Source organism: Anas platyrhynchos, chromosome 5, assembly GCF_047663525.1.
Source record: "Anas platyrhynchos isolate ZD024472 breed Pekin duck chromosome 5, IASCAAS_PekinDuck_T2T, whole genome shotgun sequence".
Lineage (NCBI taxonomy): Eukaryota > Metazoa > Chordata > Aves > Anseriformes > Anatidae > Anas > Anas platyrhynchos.
In genome coordinates, this window is record NC_092591.1 from 58,542,250 (window position 1) to 58,562,320 (window position 20,071).

Here is a 20,071-nt window from a genome sequence, read left to right on the forward strand (position 1 = left end):
TCCTTCAGCTACGTATGGACTGTGGCTGCTGTGACCTAAGCCTCCTTGTCATACCTGCGGCAGTGTCCCTGCAGTTGCACATTCCTCTGCTGATCCTCGTCTTTACAAAGGATGATATCCTTAAATACCAGAAGCCTTCATCCTACAGACCTTTGAAATTATTTCCCTGTGATTAGTGAGCATCTCCAACCTCAACAGCTTAGCCTTTAATCTTAAGAGTTAACAGAAGTCAAAAAGGCTTTACAAACCAAACCAAACAATTTGCTCTGTCATTTCATTTCTTCTTAGTATTTGATATATAAATGTTTGATTTAAAGGTGATTTAAAGGCAGCGCATAAGTTATATTAACTTGCAGGCTTCTTTGTCCCAGACTAACAAACAAATCAAGTGAGGCTCTGAAGATATCACTCACAGCCTTTCCTTTTCCAACAAAATAAAATTCTGTATACAGAGTTCCCACTAACTTCAAAAGCATCACAATTTGACATAAAATTTTATAGCTACACACAAATAACCAATACACAGCGTCATGTAAATATATAGAGAGATACTTACTGTATATGTACATGTTTATATGTATATGCACACACTTAAGTATTAGCCTGTTCTTTATTTCAACATAATAAAGCATAATTTAACAGAAGTATGTGCACTGGTCCTCTGAAAAAGGAACCTCAATATTTACACTGGAACACAGAGGAAAATATATTAGCTATAGTATTTATGCCTCGACACATAAAACATTAAACTTCATACAGAAGTAATTCTTTTCAATAAATTATTCTGCAAGTATCACCCTTTTAATAAGAGATACATCGTTGTTTTTAAAATAAATTAAAAACAAAACACAATTAACTGCTATTTCTATAGGTCCCTAAAGGCCTTTTCTTTAAAGAACAAGCTCACAAAAAATGCATATTGAAGATTAAGATTTTGCATAGATGGATATTTTAAACATGGAGGGAGAGAAAAGCAGCATAAGAATAGCCCACCTCAATCTTTATTTCATTCTATTTCTCACCTTATCATTATTCAGTAATGGTCATTTGTATTTTTATATTCTTCACCAAGCCTTGCACTTGCAGCCATGTCAGACCACTTCCTTGGGGATTCGTTGTTAGCAAGTCGCTAACCTGAAGGATGGTAATGGCTCTTTTACAGAAGTAGCAGTCTTGTCAGGACCTATTTAGGAGACTCTTTAATTCATGGTTCATTGACCTGATAAAACGAAGAAGCCGTTACAGCTTAATGGACCAAGGCAGAGCTCACATACAGGAAGTAAAGGCTCTATACTAGAGACGATGAAGGGCTGTTTTCTACTTTTGGATGCATATTACAAACCTTAATTTTAAATATATTTTCAGAGACAAGACAGTATTGATCAAAAGTAGTTCTAAAATAATAAATATTCCGTAGTGTCTTCATCTTGAGATTTATTTAAGGTTATCTTAAGATTTGCCAAAATATTCTACTTGGTCAAAGGAAACAAATAAATGAACTCCTTTCAGTGCTTGTAGATAAACTTCTGTGAAGTGTTTGTCCAAAAGGTGTAAGAATTAAGAATATTTCACACAGTAAGCCTACCTTGTTTAGTAAGACAAATCCAAAGCAAATGCATTATTGTTACTATGCTAATGTACTTAGCAGAACCAACAATGGATAGCACTGGATTCTGCTCTATTTCTGCCTCTGCCACCAAAAGTCAACACACACCTCAGTATTCATCCATACTTTGGATGAGTCTTCACTCAAAGTATCAAAAACTCTCCTTTAAAAAGTAATTTCATGTCCTCAAAAGGGAGGATGCTGTAGACCTGTTTCTATTTTAAGATCCTAATTTTCCAAAAATTCTAGTGTTAAGGAATACACCTAATTTAGTGCTAAAATGCACAAAGTTGAAATTTTATCTATAATCATATGCATATCCATTCATTTGCATGGACAAATACTCATCATTGTATGCACACAGCAGAAGTAACAACTGCCCAGGTTCCCCTGCTTCTGCTCAGGATCCTTCCTCCTCAATAGCACTTCATTTCCTACACTTTTGAGAAAAAGTCAAAGGATAGAGCAACTCTACGAAGATCAGTCATTTTACTTGGAAAACAAGTGATGAGTAAGAGCCCCAGTCTACAGCCCATCTTTTTTTTTTTTTTTTTTAATTAGGAAGACAAGTACTGAAGCCTTCTGCTGGGCTGCACCCTGTTACAATGTGAGGTGGAAGAGGGAAAAAAAAGCACAGCTCTTTCAATGTTTGGCCAATAGAGAACATTGTTAAACCTGGCTAATCCCATAGCCCCTACACTCAAGTTTGAAAGATCTCCTTATATCATTGCACCTTCATAAAAGTTGAAGGTACTGAACAGTTTCCAAATGATGTTTCACTGCCTCATTGGAGCTTGTACCTGGACCCTGAAAATGCATACAAAATATTTTAAATCAATACCAGAAAATTATCTTTTTTTGTATAAGTTTTGTCCTGATATCAAACTAAAAGAGTACACAAAAACCATCTCCCCTCCTCTAAAAAAAAAATTAAAAAAATACTTTATTCTTAGTACAGTTTAATAGAGTGACAAATTGCTATGGTATAGAGAATGTCAGGGAAAGAGAAGACATCTACTTTCACGTATTTCAGCAACATTCAAACCATGCCAGCATTAACAATGATATACTTCAATCACAAGAAACTGTACTAAAGCTTCATTTTTAAAAGCTACAACTGCTATGAAGACATGATTATAAAATTGCATTATTTCTTATCTATTATATTACCACCACCAAATAAAATATTTCAAAAAAAAAAAAAATCCAGACTGTTCAAGAAGTCTTGAACGAACGCCACTGTCAGTACTGTTTGAAGGGGGAAGACAAATAACTGCAAACTCAGAATTTTAGGCAAAAATCATCCTTACATAAATTTAACTAATCAAAATCTACTAAGATTTCTACTTTAACATCAAATTTTCTGTTGAATTTTATTTAGATGCAGAGGTCTTGTCACTTCCTTAAAAGCTATACAATAGTAAGGTGTTCTGTGAAATGACTACAACGCTAGGTCTCCTAAGAGAACTGCCAATCATACAATTTTTCATTATCAGTCATACAGTTCTTAGTCTTATCTGTTTGGTGTTTAAGGCACTGAAGATACTCCAGAAAGAAGTTTCCTACATAGATGCTATACAAATCTCACTAACTACATAACTAACGTGGCCACATTTCAGCAGAAACCATATAACTAAATTAAAAATAATCCTCCATGATTGCAATGGAAATGCAGGACTAGGCTTTAAAAAGACAAAAATAGTGTCCACTACAGAAACTCTTTCCATAGACGTTTTGTGCTGTGTTACAATCTTGCTATTTTTACCTTAGAACAGTAATTGTTTACCTTGTTTCATCCATTTCTATTGTCTCCACTGATTACTGGAATCATATTTCTAGGGTAAACAAGGTGAAAAAAAAAAAGTCTCTTTCCCACTGTCCCATTTTCTGTCAGGAAGGTTTGAAGCAAAGTAGGCCTCCCAATAAGTTTTCTAATCCAGATAAGTAGGGCTAAGATATCTGACAGCTGTTTCACGCTCTTCATCATCATCTGAAACAATCAGTACGCATTAGAGAGTACTTTTCCCTTTACAAAGGTGATAATTAGATAACAAGCTGAGATTAAAGTAATTACAGTTAGACAGCTGGCAAGGCAGCACAGTCATGTTGAAATATTGTTGATACTTCAGCATCTGGTTCTAATAACAGCACAGGCTAAAAGATTTTACATTAATTACAGCACATAATTTAATATAAACATATTTAATTACAATTGATGAGCGATAAACTGTTCAAGAATGACTTAACCCCTCACACATGTCAAAATGATTGGAACTTCATATATATCTTTCCACTTTAGGCACAAGCTGCAGTCGGTATGAAAGGTTAGGAATCTCCATTTTTAAGAAAAGATTCTACCTGGCAAGGTGAATTATTGATATGTTCTTTAAATCTCATTCAAAAACTTGTTAAAATTGGTAGCATGCTACAGCATTCAGGACCAGCCTCAGACATTTAGGCAGAACTGCAGCTAAGCCCAAAATTGCCATCTCAGAAATTCCATTGCAGCTGCCACCCAACCCTGAGGCACCTACAGCTCCCTGCAAAGGTTTCCCAAGGATGCTCTCAATTACCCTGATCTTATCAAAGCCAGGCAACACAGAGCCAAGGCTTCCTCCTAAACCAGTTGGGATCTGGAGGCAAGAGCCTGCTCCAAAGGTGCAAGGGGCGGCAGATGCATTTGAAACACTTACCAGATAAGATGCCAGACCTAGGGGTGTAGCTGAGAACCCCTCAAAGGTACAGACCCTAAACATTAACTTTCTTTTACTTCCCTCTGACCCTATCAGGATCATAATTTCTTGTATTAAAGGTTGTAGCAAGGTTGCTACAGCTTGAAAAATTACAATCGTGTCAAAGAATAGTAGAAATGAGACAAGCTAATCCCTCTGAAAGAAGGGAGAAAATTAAGCCTGATTTTCAGGGAACACACCCTACTCACGAATAGTGTAAGGATCCCAGTACTTACGTTCTCTCCATACATTCCTCCTTTTCAGCCCAGCCTCTTTCTCAAGCCAGGACCACGTTCACCAGCCCTTGGACCAGGAGCCTGGCTCTACCTTCCTTGCAAACAGAGACCACCACAAGGCTACCTGCAAGGCTGGCCATGTGTCCTCCTGCAGCCCCAAGGCTCCATTCCTATTTCCTATCACAGTCTGGCCACGCACATGTATAAAAGAAATTATCGCCTTTGGGCTCCTGCCTGACACTCCCCTGAGTCAGCGAACTCTCCATGCTGTAACTACATGTACATCTCTCTTTGCAGGAATATTTTCACGTTTACATCTGACAAAACCAAAGTTTTGTGTCTGACCAGCACTTAACTTATTAAAAAATATCTTCTGACATCTAAAGCTTTTTCAGGTGAAATGATGAAAAAAGGTGAGAGAGGCAGGGTATATCGTCATCCTGAAGATGGCACATGATAAGTAATACACATACATGTATGAGAAGTGGGCACTGATCATGATAGAGGACCTAAGTACATTACTGTACTTAACCCATTATAACCAGAATATTAACATTGTCTTCCCTGAAGAAAAAGTCAAAGATTAAATTAAGATGGGCTTAAATGATAACATATGGCTTCTGCTATAATTTGACCGAGTATCTTTTCACATTTTCTCCCCTCCCGTCACACACACACACTTCCTGGTTATCTTAAGAAAGGTGCAGAAGAAAACAGACCTAAAACTAAGGTGCAGACAAGCATAATTCTCTTTCCCAGACCAACCATCATTACAATTATACACAGGATGCTTCTGAAGCACACCTTACCCAGCACTGACCCTTGGTACCTGTAGTGCACAGCCTACGTGGTGTTTGACCAGTTCAGTTAGCACAATGTGTCCTTCCAGCTGTAGGATTTCTGGCAAGGCTACATCTTATGAGCCTGTTCCCCAAGTCCTACCAGTTTCCCACTCAAAATAAGGCAGGATTTTAGCATACCACGTTATTATGAAAAAAAAAAAAAGGCAAAAAAGCATTAAACATTAAACTGGACAGAATGCCAGGGAGGACTGTAGTCCCATAATTATAATAATCATATGTCCCTTACAGGGACCAGGTTAGCAAAGAGAACGAACACTTCTTGGAAACTGATGAGCACTGCCAATTTTTATGTAAATGTTTATGCACAAATCTACTTTTTTCTTATAAATAGTCTCAGATAAAGGCATTGGATTTCTTCAAAATAATCAATGTTCATCTCTTTGCTCCAACCTTCTTTAGCAACACATAATATATTCCACTTCCCTGGGTAATGACATATAGAAAAAAAATGAAACATTTCTCTGTGCTGTGGAGCAAACAGCTCCCATTGCTGGGATGCTCAAAATAACAAGCCCTTTGGAACCATTAGCCTAAAAACTGAGTAGGCTGCAATATAATTAATTCAGGAGAAATCATGAAGAACTTAATTTTCTACACACTTCTTTCCTTGTTTTCTAATCATTCATTTTAAATTTCTGGACAAATGAGTCATTCCACAGATATAGCCAAATGAAGTACAGTAAGTGCTACCTACTTGAAATCCTGTAGTTAACGAATCATTATTCACTTATTTTCCATTTTATTTACTCCTATAAATGTAACTAACAGCCTCTTCACAATTTTAATCTGTCCAACAGATTTTTCCCACGATAAACATTTTTGTTTGTTTGTTTCAACCAAAATCTCTGCATCTATCCTCAATTTCTTGTCATTTTTTGAATTTCTATCTTGTGTTATATCTGGAAGGCCAAAACCACTTAATTATTCGCTTGGACTCACAGCTTCTCCAACTGTCTACTTACTCTTCTGAGCTACAATCAACCAAAACCAAAGCCAAATTCCACTCATGACATGCAGGTGAGACCTAAACAAATTTTTCTGACGTTACCACCAGGGTCCTCAATGTGCTTAGGGAAACAGAATACGTGTTGTTGGGTCGGTACACAGCAAGGACTTGGCTTCACTACCCCGTGCAAATGCACCAGCCATTTCCCCAAATGCTGATAATTTGTACATAGCTTGCACAGCTAGTTTCTGTCAGCAAGACCACAGAAAGAAAGGTTGTATCTTCAGCCTGAAGTGACTACTGCAGAGTATACAGTTAGTTTCCTCAGATTTTCTGTGTATCTCTGAAAATGACATAACCTCGCTATTCTACATGTCCCCTGAAACAAGTAGAAGCTTGTTGAAGTTCTGATATTGGGCTGAAAGAGAGAAAGCATATCAAAACTGACGTTATTCCACTTGACCATTGCCTCTCATCACTTAGAACAATGGCAGCCTCACCCCAAAACTCAGGACAAAACAAAGAGGCTTAGATACAGAGCTATGTTACTGCAAACTTAGGCTTGAGAAGGGAGAAGGACGGTAAGCAGGGCAGGAGGAGGGAGAAGAGATGATGGGGAGGGAAGGGAAGATGACAGCTTCCCATCTTTCAACCCTGGTGGCTAATCTCTTAAGCAACAAACCACGAGTTACCTTTTCAGAAGAGGTTCAGTCCAAGAGAGCCTCAAGGTTCAAGAGAACCCCAGCTCAAGAGAACCCCAAGGTCAAAAAAGGTAACTAAAAATCCACTTGCAGCTCAAGCTCCCCACGTTATCTCACATCAGTCGCTGACCTCACCAGTAGTGTCAGGGCAGGGTAGGAGGCAGCAGGCACCCACCCTGTACTTGTCACTGTGCTGGGCAGTCACTGAGGGGCTTCAGCAGGCTTGGCTTTCTGAACACAAATGTATAGGAAGAAACGGGATGCACTCTGGTATTTCTTTGTGGACTATCACATTATCAAACATAAGACCCACGTTTCTTGATTTAACTCTTCTCCTCTACCCAGTCCCACTGCAGAAGGGAGTAAGCAAGTGGCCGCGCGGCGCTTTGTCACCTACCAGGGTTAACCCACAGCTACAAAAACCAGCACTGCTCTACAGCTGCTTTGCAAACTTATCTCACCTTTGTTTCCTCTATTCTGAGTAAACACTGGCTGGCTTGTCTGCACTGTGGGCCGTATGCCACAGATACCTTTTTAATAATCCCTACACACTACTTTGGATGCTTCTGTATTAGTTACAAATGTAGTAAAAGATCCACCCTTGATTATGATCATTCAAGTGCTTGCAGCAATACTTCAGCCAGATCTAGCATATGAAACAACAAACACCACACAAAACATTTTGCTGTGTCTCTTTCTGGGTTATTTTTAAAGCAAATTATTTAATAGACCTGCTTAGACTGTGGCCACACAGACAGCTGAGCTGGCACAAGGCGATTCTTGCACTGGCAGGCACAGCAGGGGGAAAAAGCCAAAAAGTGAAAAGAGGAAAGGACCCCTTACACTGCAGCCACTGCAGAAACTGTAACAGGGCTGTGACACCACCAAAACACCATTTCATGGTACACTGGCATGGCAGCAAAGCAACCTGGACAGTTTCTCTGAATGCCTGTTCCCAAGCATGCAGAGCTGTTAGCCCTTAAAGTGCTGCCGGTAGAGCTGTCTGTGGGGTAACAGTACAAACCCACCGCTAAAAATGATTCACATAAGGAAGGAAATGAAGAGATTTTTTTGGAACAGGGATTATTCTGGTTTATAGGTGGTGGCAGCATTGTTTGCACGCAACTGCTAGTCAAGAGCAACAAAGCAGCAGCAAGAGGAAAGAAGGGAGCCTCTGTCACCTCAGAGCTCAGAGAAGAGCCTCAGCACTTCATGGACAGACCCGTTCAGTCTGCCTGAGGATTCAACTCACCGTTCTAGCACTCTTCAGGTCCTACCAGTGAAGTGTAACCTAACAGAGAAGTGCAAGACAGATGTACAATATAACTTTGAAATCAACTATGTAAATAAATATACAAACTACTCCCTGTGGAGACACACACATACCTGATCAGGTAATGGTTGATTATAAAATCAAAGCAGCTGTAATTGACAACATGGTTTGCATGCCCATGTTGATCATTATCCCTCCGTCTCATTTGTATTTTTGTAAAGTAAGCACAGGGAGTATGTTGTCAATAAAATCCGCGGTCCCTGATTTCTCAGAGTAGCTAGATAACAGATGTTTCTGTGCACTTGTCCCAGAAATCATGGTGTAAGTCACATCAACATAATGCTATATCAAAATAAAATCAAAAAAAAAAAAAAAAGAAAGAAAGAAAAAAAGATGTACTACCCTGGGCATCACACTGTTGGTAATTTATGGAGAAATAATCATAGGCCTCAGCTACATAAATGATAAATATTTGTTGATGAAAGTCCTTTATATTATATACAGAAACAAGGTTTAGGAACACATTTCTGCAATTATAAAAAGCAGCAAACCTTCAGTCTTTTACTGCTGTCAGAACAATCTGAGCCCATGAACACTCACTGTCAGATGGTTTTAGGTTCACACCTCTAACACGGCAGCTCCCATGCAAAGGATTTTTGCATCCCTCTCTTCTTCCCACTCCCCCATACACGCCACCTGCACGCTGGCACTGTCCATCCCCACTCTCATTTTCGCTGAGGAGGGACAGTGTTTGTTTTGCCACCCATCACGTCTCATATTGCATGTGGGATAACAACTCATATAATGCACAAAATATAAATATATAAACAGAAACAAGAAGGCCAAAGATTCAGCCTTATATTACCTCTTCCATATTTGGACTTTGTTTCCCTAATCTCCTTGTGCCTTTCTAATCTGTTTTACTTCATGTCCTTCACCTACCGCTGTCTTCCATTCACCTTCTTGATTAGAGTAGAGGCATACAATGCAAACCAGTGTCCCATTTTCCTTTTCAGCCTCCAAACAAAACAGACAACCTTAGCCAAACAAAGAAAAAAAAATAAAACCTGAAAACCACATCTGCTCCACAAAGCACTCCAGATGCAATGCCTACTGGCCATGCTGCAATTGTTCTGTGCGACTGCTCATGCCTCTTTAGAGCTGACATGCTTCAGGGCAGAAATTCCTTTGTCTGGCACATTTACCTTTTGTGAAGCACACTGTACACTTTGAGGTGAGCACAGGGCACCCAGTTTTGATGTGGGTTCAAAAAAAAAGAAAAAAAGACATACAAACCAGGTCATCAATAGAGATGAAAACTAAAGAGCAAGCTCTGACCAATGAATTTGAAAGCTTCTTCAATGGAGGGATTTCAGATAGACAACAACTATTTATATTCACTAAATCCAACACAACTGAGGGACAAGAGGTGAATTCTAACATCAGGAGGGGTAGAGGTGATACACAAATCTTTATCTAAATGTCCCCAGATTTTGAAGTTCAACTCTAGATCAACACCTTGAAGTCCATGGTATCTCCAGTGCATGTGGTTTCTTCATCAGGAACTTTTTGTGCTGTTTGTTGATCTTTTTTTTTTTCTTTCTTTTTTTTTTTTTTTTATTATTCTCTTTTTTCTTTTCACAGAATACACAAGTAATTAAGTTCATCTACAAGGACAGAAATTTCGTTTTATTATTTGTCATTTAGAATAGATTTGGACTCCAGGTGGGATGTTAAAATAGGCAATATTTAAAAATTAGCATATTTACCATAACCATTTTAAAGCAATTTACATCCATCATTTCTTCTTGCAGGTTACATATACACTAATGTCCACCCATGTGGACACATCACAGTACTAAAGAAAGAAAAACTGCATGTGTCTGAAGAGTAGTAGGCAGTTTTGACAGACATGCTGCAAGGGCAATGGGACTACTTAATAAAAAGTAGCTGAAAAGACTCGAGCTGATAGAAGTTGTTGGACTGTAGCACTGCATGCTAGCACAGTTTGATCTTTTCCTTCCATTAGAGGAAAAAACTGTTATGCAGCTCTCAAAGTAACTAGAAATAGAGCCTGGGAAACAGATCCATGGCTCTGGTTCTTGCCTTTGCTGAGACAATTATGTTCCACTTTTAAAAAAAGAAATCTAGCAAGAAAACAGAAGTTTCAGGAAGCTGCAAATGTACATTTACTTAGATAAATTTATTCACAAGCTGAAATAGTGCATTTTAAAAGTGTTTTCTTTATTTAATTTAATGAAAAAGTATTCATCTTTTTGATAGGTGATAATTAACCATTATTCTGTCATAAACAGAAAAGATACATCTTTCTATGCAGCATTTAACTGAGTATTGTGTTAATCACACTGCAATGACTCAAAACACAAAACCAAAGCAGTGAAGTTTCTTATATGAAGTGTTTCTTTTGCGAAGGAAAAGAGCCTGAACATCTCTGAAACTTAAGTCATGATCACATAAATGAACCTTCATTTCAGTTTTACCAAATCCATTCTGAATTAGTCTTGAAGACAAATAAAAGTTGAGCAGTTGTTACAAAGAGAGATTTCTGTAATTTACACAGATTTTGAATATTAATGTTTTAAAACTTCTCTGCACCCACAATTTTAAGAAGTTAGGTGCAATCCCCCAAATATCTCATGCTTTAAGTTAAATGTTTAGCAGTCACATATTTATCTATCTTAGTAACTGACAGAGAGGTGGGCAGATCTGGAGCTCCGCAGGGCTGATACGTTGCCATTAGAATGGGGAGAAACAGCAAAGAGTAAGAGTAAGAGAGTAAAATCAAGCACTTTCTCCAAAGTGCTCAGGAAGGTGCCAGAGCACGGGCTAGCTAACATGCCTGCACATTAGCCTTCCCAATAGGAAAAGTGTTCAATTGAGCTTCTCGGAAATCGGTAACCACACATTAACCATGATATGCAGTACTTTCTGCAAAGTAGCAGCCAAGGCTCCCCACTGATCAGCTAAGTCCAGGGGTAAGGTTCATCAACCAAGTAAAACATTTTACATATAGCATTTGTATTTAAATATAGCTAAAAAAGAAAACATATTGGTTCAGATATACTTTTTTAAGTAGAACAAAGAAAAATAGAATTTAGGCATAAAGATATATAAAAGGTCCTCAATCGAATACCTTTAAATTAAAATGGTTTTAAAAATACATTTCCCACTTTTCACCAAGTACAGGAATACCATGGACTTTCATAATGGAAGAGAGGTTGTGAAGGACTTCAAAACCTTAAGTTAATGTCTTTGAGTGGCTACATTGGCACGGCTAATCCTACAGAAAGCTATGAATTACTTTACAGGCTTTCAAGAGCCCCATAATAGCTCCAAATCAGTAGTCATATGATTAATATAACAAATCCAGCACTAGATTTTATTTCCATCTTACTTGCAGAAAACATACAAGCCAATCTGACCCAGTTCAGTCTCGCTTGAAACCTCCAGAGAATTATGAATACATCTATAACATGAGAAAACTCATTTAAAAACAGATTAACATGCAAATCTGGTTTGAGTTATTCCATTTACAGCTTTTATATTTTTCCCCAAAAGTTGAGCAACACATGGACTGTGTTTGCAGAAAAGGGCCTGCATATCTGAAGTGCTACATCTCAGAAACAACTACCGTAACATTTTCCATTTTCTTCAAATGAACAATATATGAAAGTCAGACAAAAATTGTGGCAGATGGATTTTTCCCTGAAGGTAAAGCCTCATTAAATAAAAGAAACAAAAGCAAAAGGAATTTGTACTAAAGACTTCATTCCAGAAGTAGGAAGAGGTGGTTTGGCCTATGTGGATACAACTCTATTGCTCAGCATCTTCAAATGCAGATTGTTGTTCAGTCCGATGCCAGTAAAGGCAGTAGAAGCACACTGCACCAGGCAGGAAGTATTCCTGCAGCTGATATGTGCAATACAAATGAATACAACGTCCAAAAAAGTGGGAAAAGTGGCTCAAAAAGAATCCAAAAAGATTATCTCCATTAGTCTGCACAAGACTCAGTCTTTATAAGACCCAGTCTATATGAGACACTGAACAAGTTATAGTAAGGGTTTTAACAACAACAACAAAAAAAAAAGTTAAAGAAAATAGGAAACTATCAACTATAACAGTGTGAACTTTCAGAAGTAATTCCCTCCCTAATATCTAACTGCAAAATGTCTATTTTTACATACACACACACAAAAAAAAAAAAAGTAACTTTTCTTCCCCGGTCTGTTACTTACCACTGCTATCACTCTTTCTACACCTTTAGTCCTGAAGCTGGGTTGGGACACTAAAATACCCAAATCTGAGCTCTGCTTGCACACTACATGCTTGATAACTGAAACTGCAGAGACTGACAAGGACCCAGAAATCAGGACTGGTGAACCTGACACCAGAATCACCAACTTGATGCCTGTGCCCATCCAAAATTCTCTTCAGAAAAGGAAGCTTTCCTTACCCCTTCAAGGACATAGTTAATGATATGCCCCAGGATTACCTAACTGTAACCACATCATGTTGGAAGACAGTCCCACAGGTCATGAAAACATAACAAGGACCAGGAAAAACAAAGATGCAACGGAGCTCTACATCTGCTGTGCACAGCATAAGGCTTGCGTGAGGTTTGCATAGGACAGCCAGCTGAAGCTGAATCATGGAAGGGCAAGGAAAACATACCGAACGAGTTCAGAGCCACCACTCAGGTCCCTTTGACTGAAGGTGCACACACAGTTTGCTAATCCAGTCCACAGAGACTGAGATATCAAGCATTACTCTCGATTTAGGATGCCAACACTCTTAGATATGATTCCTCATGGATGTTACTGCCATTTCCAGTTGGCTAGAGTATATTAAAAAAGAGGTGTTACAAGTAATTAGGATTGCATTTGCATTGTACAGAAGCCAAAATTTAGTATATGAAGGACAAGCAGTGAAAGAGGTACCTAGAACTTACCTGGTTATTTAAAGAATATAAGGTGGCTACATGAAAAATGGATCAAATCCCACTGCTTATCTCCATCACAAGCTGTGCAACACACCAAAGACTGAAGACATGAAGTGACATTCACTGGAAATACATTCAAACACAGTTTCAAACTCTTTGTATCTTATTTTTGTACGTTAATTTTTAACTATAAATACTGAAATCATTACATTGAGCCCTGCTGGTAAAACAGAGTAAAGTTATATTTAAAATCTCTCTGTTGCTGAGATAAAAGTGGTAAATTTAGGATGCAATGCTTTCACAGAGACAGTGGAGTAGCAGAAAGGCAAGGGAGCATTCAGAGTGACCTAAACCTCGAGACTAGGCTTTGAGAGCCTCCCAGCTGCAGAGCACAGCTTGGCAGTCTGCAGAGGGTTGGAGAAGAGGGCTGCAATGCAAGCTGCCAGGCAAAACAATGAACTTCCAACAGCCCACAGGAGCTGCATCCCCGCTTCAGGGGAAAAGGGAATCACTGAGCAATTCCCGGGGTACTAAAGCCTTGTGTCAGCCAACATTGCATGCTTCTGACAGATCAAAGTGGTCCAAAAATCAGAAACGGAGCCTCCAAAAATGAGCAATGCCACAAACGTGTTGATAGTTTTGATAAATGCCACTGCAGACATGCAAATCAAAATAGATCTGGATTACATGTTTTGTCAGGTTTAAGTGTATTTAGTGGAAACAGAACTGTGAAATTAAGAACAATTAAGAGCAAAAGTGATTTACAAAGATATCCCTGCCAATGGCCAGCATGTGTTTTTCTCAAATATTTGTTTATCTTACTAGCTGTATAATTTTCCAAAATGATAATATCTACACTAAAATATGAATTACCTCAATAGACTTAAGACACACACTCAACTTCTCTGCTAGAAGAATCAAAGATCTGGTACCTACATTAATCTAATGAAATGATTTCCAACTTAAGGCTGAAATTCTTTATCTTTTTTGAAATATACAATGACAAAATGGAATGTCCTATTAATATTAAAGGACAGTAACTAGTAAAAGTCAGATAGTTCAAAGTTAAATAGAATGATCTGCCATCCCCAAGCACTGATACACATATTCACAGTAACATCTACAAACCTATCTGTTCTAACCTCAACAGAGCAGTACAGTTGCTAATTGAACATGGAGAATGGGTTTGTTCCATCAGATGTGCTCGTTTCTCCTAAGAACACCCTATGGAATATCAAATGTACTAAATATAGCTGTCAACATTAAAAGCATGCAACTTGAAAGTGCTATTAAAGAGCTAAGTGTACTTCACTTGGCATTATAAAGCCAAAGCCCTCTTTAAACATACATCATGTTATTAGAGACAATTCACATTAATGCAAAAATCATCATTCTTAATTTATTTTACAAGACATGTCTAGGCTATTTCCAGGCTGAAGAGTTCCTCAATCTCTCCTAGGCTTACTGGTAATTACTTAAATGAATCAATACTGTTTCAAGTAGGACAAAAATAGAGATTTTACTGTAGCAAATGAATATATTAGTTTCCCATCCCAAACCAACTGCTTCCAGGTAAAGCTTCAAAATAAGAAGTGATGCAACATGTACAAGTGTTCACCAATACGTTGTTCTATTTCATTTGCAACTGCTGTGTCTAGATGCTGTAATTTATTTTTTTTTTTAACCTTGAATAAATGACCTGTGTAATTATTACAGGTTTTTAATAAGGAACACAGGAAGACTCCTAGGAAAGCCCCTGCACAGTAGTAGAGGTTACTTGCCTTCCCTCCTGTAAATACACACTAGATTTGTGGGAGGGAAAAAAAAATAAAGAAAAAAAAGAGAAAAATGGAAGTACGAATGTATCTAGAAGTAACTAGGCCTGAGGAACAACTCACTAAAATCACAAGCATTGTTTTTAATGCTTGTTGTACACAAGTACTGTATATCTGCTTCCTTTCATTAGCCTCTTGCTTCCATCTCTACAATTCCATCCAAATTAACAGCACCCCACAGATCCTGTTCAAGAGCAAATTTAACGTGAGTAGCAGATACTTTGGTCTCTGTCAGAGCTCTCAGTAGCACTGATGGAAGCTCAATTCACTGAGGAATACTGGAGTTAAGCACCACTACTAGAAGTAGTGACATTAAATACTTTGGGCAAAACATTTTCATTTAACATGACCCCTACCGTGTACCTCTGTTAGTCTGCTTGCTTGTAAAACATGCAAAATTCATTTCAAAGACACATGATTTTAAGCACCATGGTATTAAGCCCAGCAAGCAAGTCATGCGTCTTCCTTAAATTTCTCCTCCTCCTAATTTGTATGAGTTTATACAATTTTAGCTACTTCATTTCTACCCTAAAGAATGCACTGAGATCACTCTTATTTTAAAAACACCTCAGCTTAAACACAAGATGGGATTCAAAGAAATACAAAAAAGAAAATACCCCAAAACACAAACTAACAACAAAACAACACGCTTTCCAAGAATAACATCCAGTCTTCCCTTAACTAACAGAATTGCTACTCAAATCATACAGCAAAATTAGCCCAGGTATAAAACAGCAGAAAGACTGTGAAAAATAGTCTATGAATTTAAGCACAGGTTTTGTAACCCCAAGGTGTTTTGCTTCCAACAAACAAAATAAATAAATGGCTTGATCACCTATTACATATTTGCAAACAAGAATTTTTTGAAGAAAAAAGTTCTCTTTGCAATAAATGGGTCATCTTAAATCACTGACAAAAACCCGCAGACCAGTAATGTCTCTTCAATGATTCAGAATGCTCCTTGGTAGGGCACTAATAAAAGAACAACTAATTATTATACTTTACCATAGTAACTGAAACATTCATGTTATTAATGTCAGCATGGTCTAAAAAGGAAAACATACCTATAGCAAAATAGTAAACTTATGAAAGCAAATCCCCCCACCCAGATAAAGCCTACCGAATATTCATGTTAAACTTTGATCTTGTTCTTCCAACCAAGGCTGATCCAAGCAAGAAAAAAAAAAAAAAATCACTGCAGAGGAAAGAACAAGACCTACAAAAGCATAAACTATTATCCAGAAAAGATTTCTCCCTTGTTTACTCTGTAAACCACACACTATTAGAGCCACATCCCACAGGCCTTGTTTTTGTCAAGTTTCCCACTGACTTCTGAAGCCATTTTGCCTAGTTCTTCCTCAGTCGGGAGAAACAAATCCAATCTTTCCCTGACACACAGCAGAACCCTCTTATGTAGCTCATCATCTCTTTATTATTGTTTGCTGTCATAGCGCGGCGACTTTTGTATGGTTACAGTTTTCGCATTACAAGCATGCGATGAGGAATAGTCAAAGTCTGATTAGATATTACAAAACCTTCTCGGAGGGCTTTCTGAACCGCAGCCAGCGGGATTCCCTGCAGCACTAAGGGCCAGCCTTGCTCCCACCACAGTCTGTGGGAGTTGTGCCAAGGATGTAAGTGGCATTATGACGGGTCTCCACCAGCAGATATTACCCATCGCACTCCAGACTTGATTAAAGACTTCCCCACCTGCAAATATATAATAAATAAAGGGCTTAATTGCATAATTAATTATAAGGGCTTTTAATCTGCAATAGACAGCGCCATAGGTTTTAGGTAGCCCACACAGACCAAACAATTCATTAGATCAATATTTGCTTGACATCAGTTTACAGCAAGATTGCAGGGGGACTCTCTTTCCTCAAGAATCAGAGAGGACAACAGGAAGCAATAAAATAACGTGAAATCAAAAGAATACCACCGCAATCCAGACCTACAGACAGAAATAATTTCACACTGCGTACACATGCTTCCAACAAAGGTTTTCTCCAAAATATATGCATAATGGGCAGCGATTTTTGAATAGTAAGTAAAGTACTGCTACTAGACTTTTCCTTTTCCAAGGCACCAGGCAGAGATGTAGCAGCGTACACAAGTGGGGTGTAAAGTCAATGGGATTACATTTTCCTAATTATTTTCTGCTTGAGGTTTACATCACATACACAAAATGAGATCAGCCGGGACTTGCCTCTCTAACAAATCACTCAGACTTAAACATTGCTCAGATAAACAAAAGGGGGGGCAAGGCTGAGAAAAGGCAGAGGAGTGCTTCTTCAATCACAGTTGCAAGGAACAAAAACCTGGAGGGGGAAAAAAGCTGTTGGACCGCCACCAAATCTCCCCCCACTAGAGACAAGAGCCCATCTGCTGAGCTCTGCAACTTAGCTTTAACTACCATTCAGCTCGCGTCTCTGCAGAGATCAATCTACAGAGCTGGCAGATGGACCCCTGCTTCCCTGAGTCGCTGTGTTATTTGTTTAATAAATTTAATTAATATCCATACTGCATTGGATTGCTCCCAGAAAGGGGGCTGCAGCTCTCTCTTTCCCCGATAGCAACATGATGAGTGATTTCCCAGAAAAGACCAGATAACAGTACCCCCAGGCCATTGAAAAATTAAAAGTGCCATGTGCTTACATTACTTTGCATGTATTAATTTTTGCAGTGCACTAATTTGTTCTCAAAGCCTATTTTAACTTTACAAAAGTATGGGATTTTCAAAAAGTCATAACTCATTCTGGTTCATATCAGTTACAATATTAGTTGGAAAGAAAAAAGCATCAAATCTAATTGGATTTCAAAATATTTTATCTATTTGCAAGAAAGAAACAAATTGTTAATGAGGCTGTCTCCTCAGGCAATATATACTGTCACAGTTTCTGCCAACAAGTTACAGGCATTCAGGGTCATGTTGGACATGCTATACTTTAATGCTTGAGAACATACTTATTTTAACCAATTAAGACATATTCAGCCCACATAAAACAAATTTTAAAAGCATGAAGGATAAAGGAAAACAAAACTACTAGCAATTTTTTACAGTGAAAAACATAATGAAACAACACATGCTAAGATATCCCAGTCGAAAGAGGAAACATAAAACGTGCACAAGTGCTGAGAACAAAAGTATTATTGGTCTCCAATATCAGCATCTCATACTTGCTTCATTTAAAACGTTCCATTTTTCATCTTAAAAATTACATTGAGGCATAAATAAAAGAATGATTTCAGTCAAGCCTATTTAGCTCCTACAGTTGTGCTAAATGGACACGCTTCTGTTTGGGCCCCCATTTCCTTGTTAATTCACCTTATATTCGGGATATTTCACACTTGAGATTATTAGTTCAACTCCAGCAGCAGGTGTCCTAGAGGACAGTGCAGGCTTGCCAATGTTACCTTCAGCATCTAACTGGACTCTTTTTCCAGAAGTAACTGTGGCAGGAAAGGTTAAGCACACTTAAGTATTTCCCTCTGCCTCTGGGAAGGGTGAGAGGCACCCATCCCTAAGGTCAGCCAGAACAGCTGCTCCTGGGGCCAAAGCTTAAGCCCAATTCACCTGGAGTCAGCTGTATTTATTCAGACAGTTTAACCATGAGGCCTTGGCTAACTTAGGTGACCATGAATGAAGAAAAAAAAGAAAAAGGAAAAAAAAAAATATTTCTGCAGACAAGTCTGAAGAGATATATAGCTGCTTTCAGTTAACTGCCCTTCAGTTAACTCTCCTTGCTGCTCATCTATCTGTACACACTAACCTTTTCCACTGCTGCTGCCGTTTTCATAGTGGATGTCTAACCTTACCATCAGAAGGCAAAATAGTAAAAATACCACTGACCATGGGCATTCTACCACCAGAGACAGCAGCGATATGAGTCAGGAAAACAAGGATTAGCACACTTCAGTGGTGTCTAAAACCCAATTACCTTCTAGTTAGAGAATGAAGTTCACTTGCTGATAGAAGACCGGAGAAGGCAGCCCTGCATGGAAAGGGGAACAAGTGAGAAGACCTATACAAAGCAGTCAAACACCCCTCTGTGTATTCTGGCTGCATGCTTTCTAGCTGCAGCTCCTGGAGAAGTGGGACAGGACCAACCCCAGGACACAGAGCCTGGCAGCATCCCCAGTCACAGAAGTGGGAGTTGTGGCAAAGCGAGGGACCCAAGAACTAGAGCTGCCGCATGGATCACTCTTAGGAATTTGCTGCCTTCCAGATCTCAAGTATTGCTAAACACATCACTCACTGAAGAGGCGGTTTCAAAGAGGTGTTCAGTGCAAAAGGAACTAACTTTTATGTCTCAATAAAGGTTGGCACATGCATCAACAGTTCTTATTTTTTATTTTTATTTTTGCAAGTCTGGGGCATTGTGGTGTTTTCTTTACTATTCACCTTGAGAAAGATGCCTAAAACAATAATCTTTTCTGTAGTACCTCTAAGTTTCTAAAATATTTCTGAAATCAAATAACAAGCCAAAAAATGACTGGCTACCAAATATATCCATAGTAGTTTTTATTCACTAGTCTTAATGTGATTTTCACACAAGTATTACTTACTATTCCTGTCCTGTGAGCAGGGAAGTTGAGATGCAAAGGGACAGCAACTTGCCACTGTCACCCTGCAAGGTCAGCAGCACACCCAAGAGCAGAGCCCTCTTTCACTGCCTCTTGTACTGAAACTCTTCCTTGGCAGGGTCTAGAAAGACCAGACTACTTGGCTGGACTTTTGAATATAATGAACATCAAGAATAACGTAGGATTTATTATTTTTTTATTATTATTTTTTTAAACAGTATTAGCACTTAAGAGTGATGGAAAGAAGAAAGTACTGTTGAAGCAGTGATTGACGTAGTATATCCCATTAATTCCAAGAGCTTCAAAAGCAGGTACTTTGCATATACAGGATT

At 38.5% G+C, this 20,071-nt stretch overlaps 1 long non-coding RNA gene across 3 annotated transcripts in view; it reads right to left on the reverse strand.

Annotated features, from left to right (window-relative positions):
- Positions 1-20,071, reverse strand: part of LOC106017858 (uncharacterized) — a 194,268-nt gene that overhangs the window by 141,457 nt on the left and 32,740 nt on the right. Inside the window, exon 3 of one of the 3 annotated variants that reach the window (XR_011809823.1) lies at positions 1,023-1,219. The exons of the other annotated variants lie outside the window; for them this stretch is intronic. This is a non-coding gene — a long non-coding RNA (uncharacterized lncRNA). The remainder of the gene's footprint in view (positions 1-1,022; positions 1,220-20,071) is intronic. 3 annotated transcript variants of the gene reach the window in all.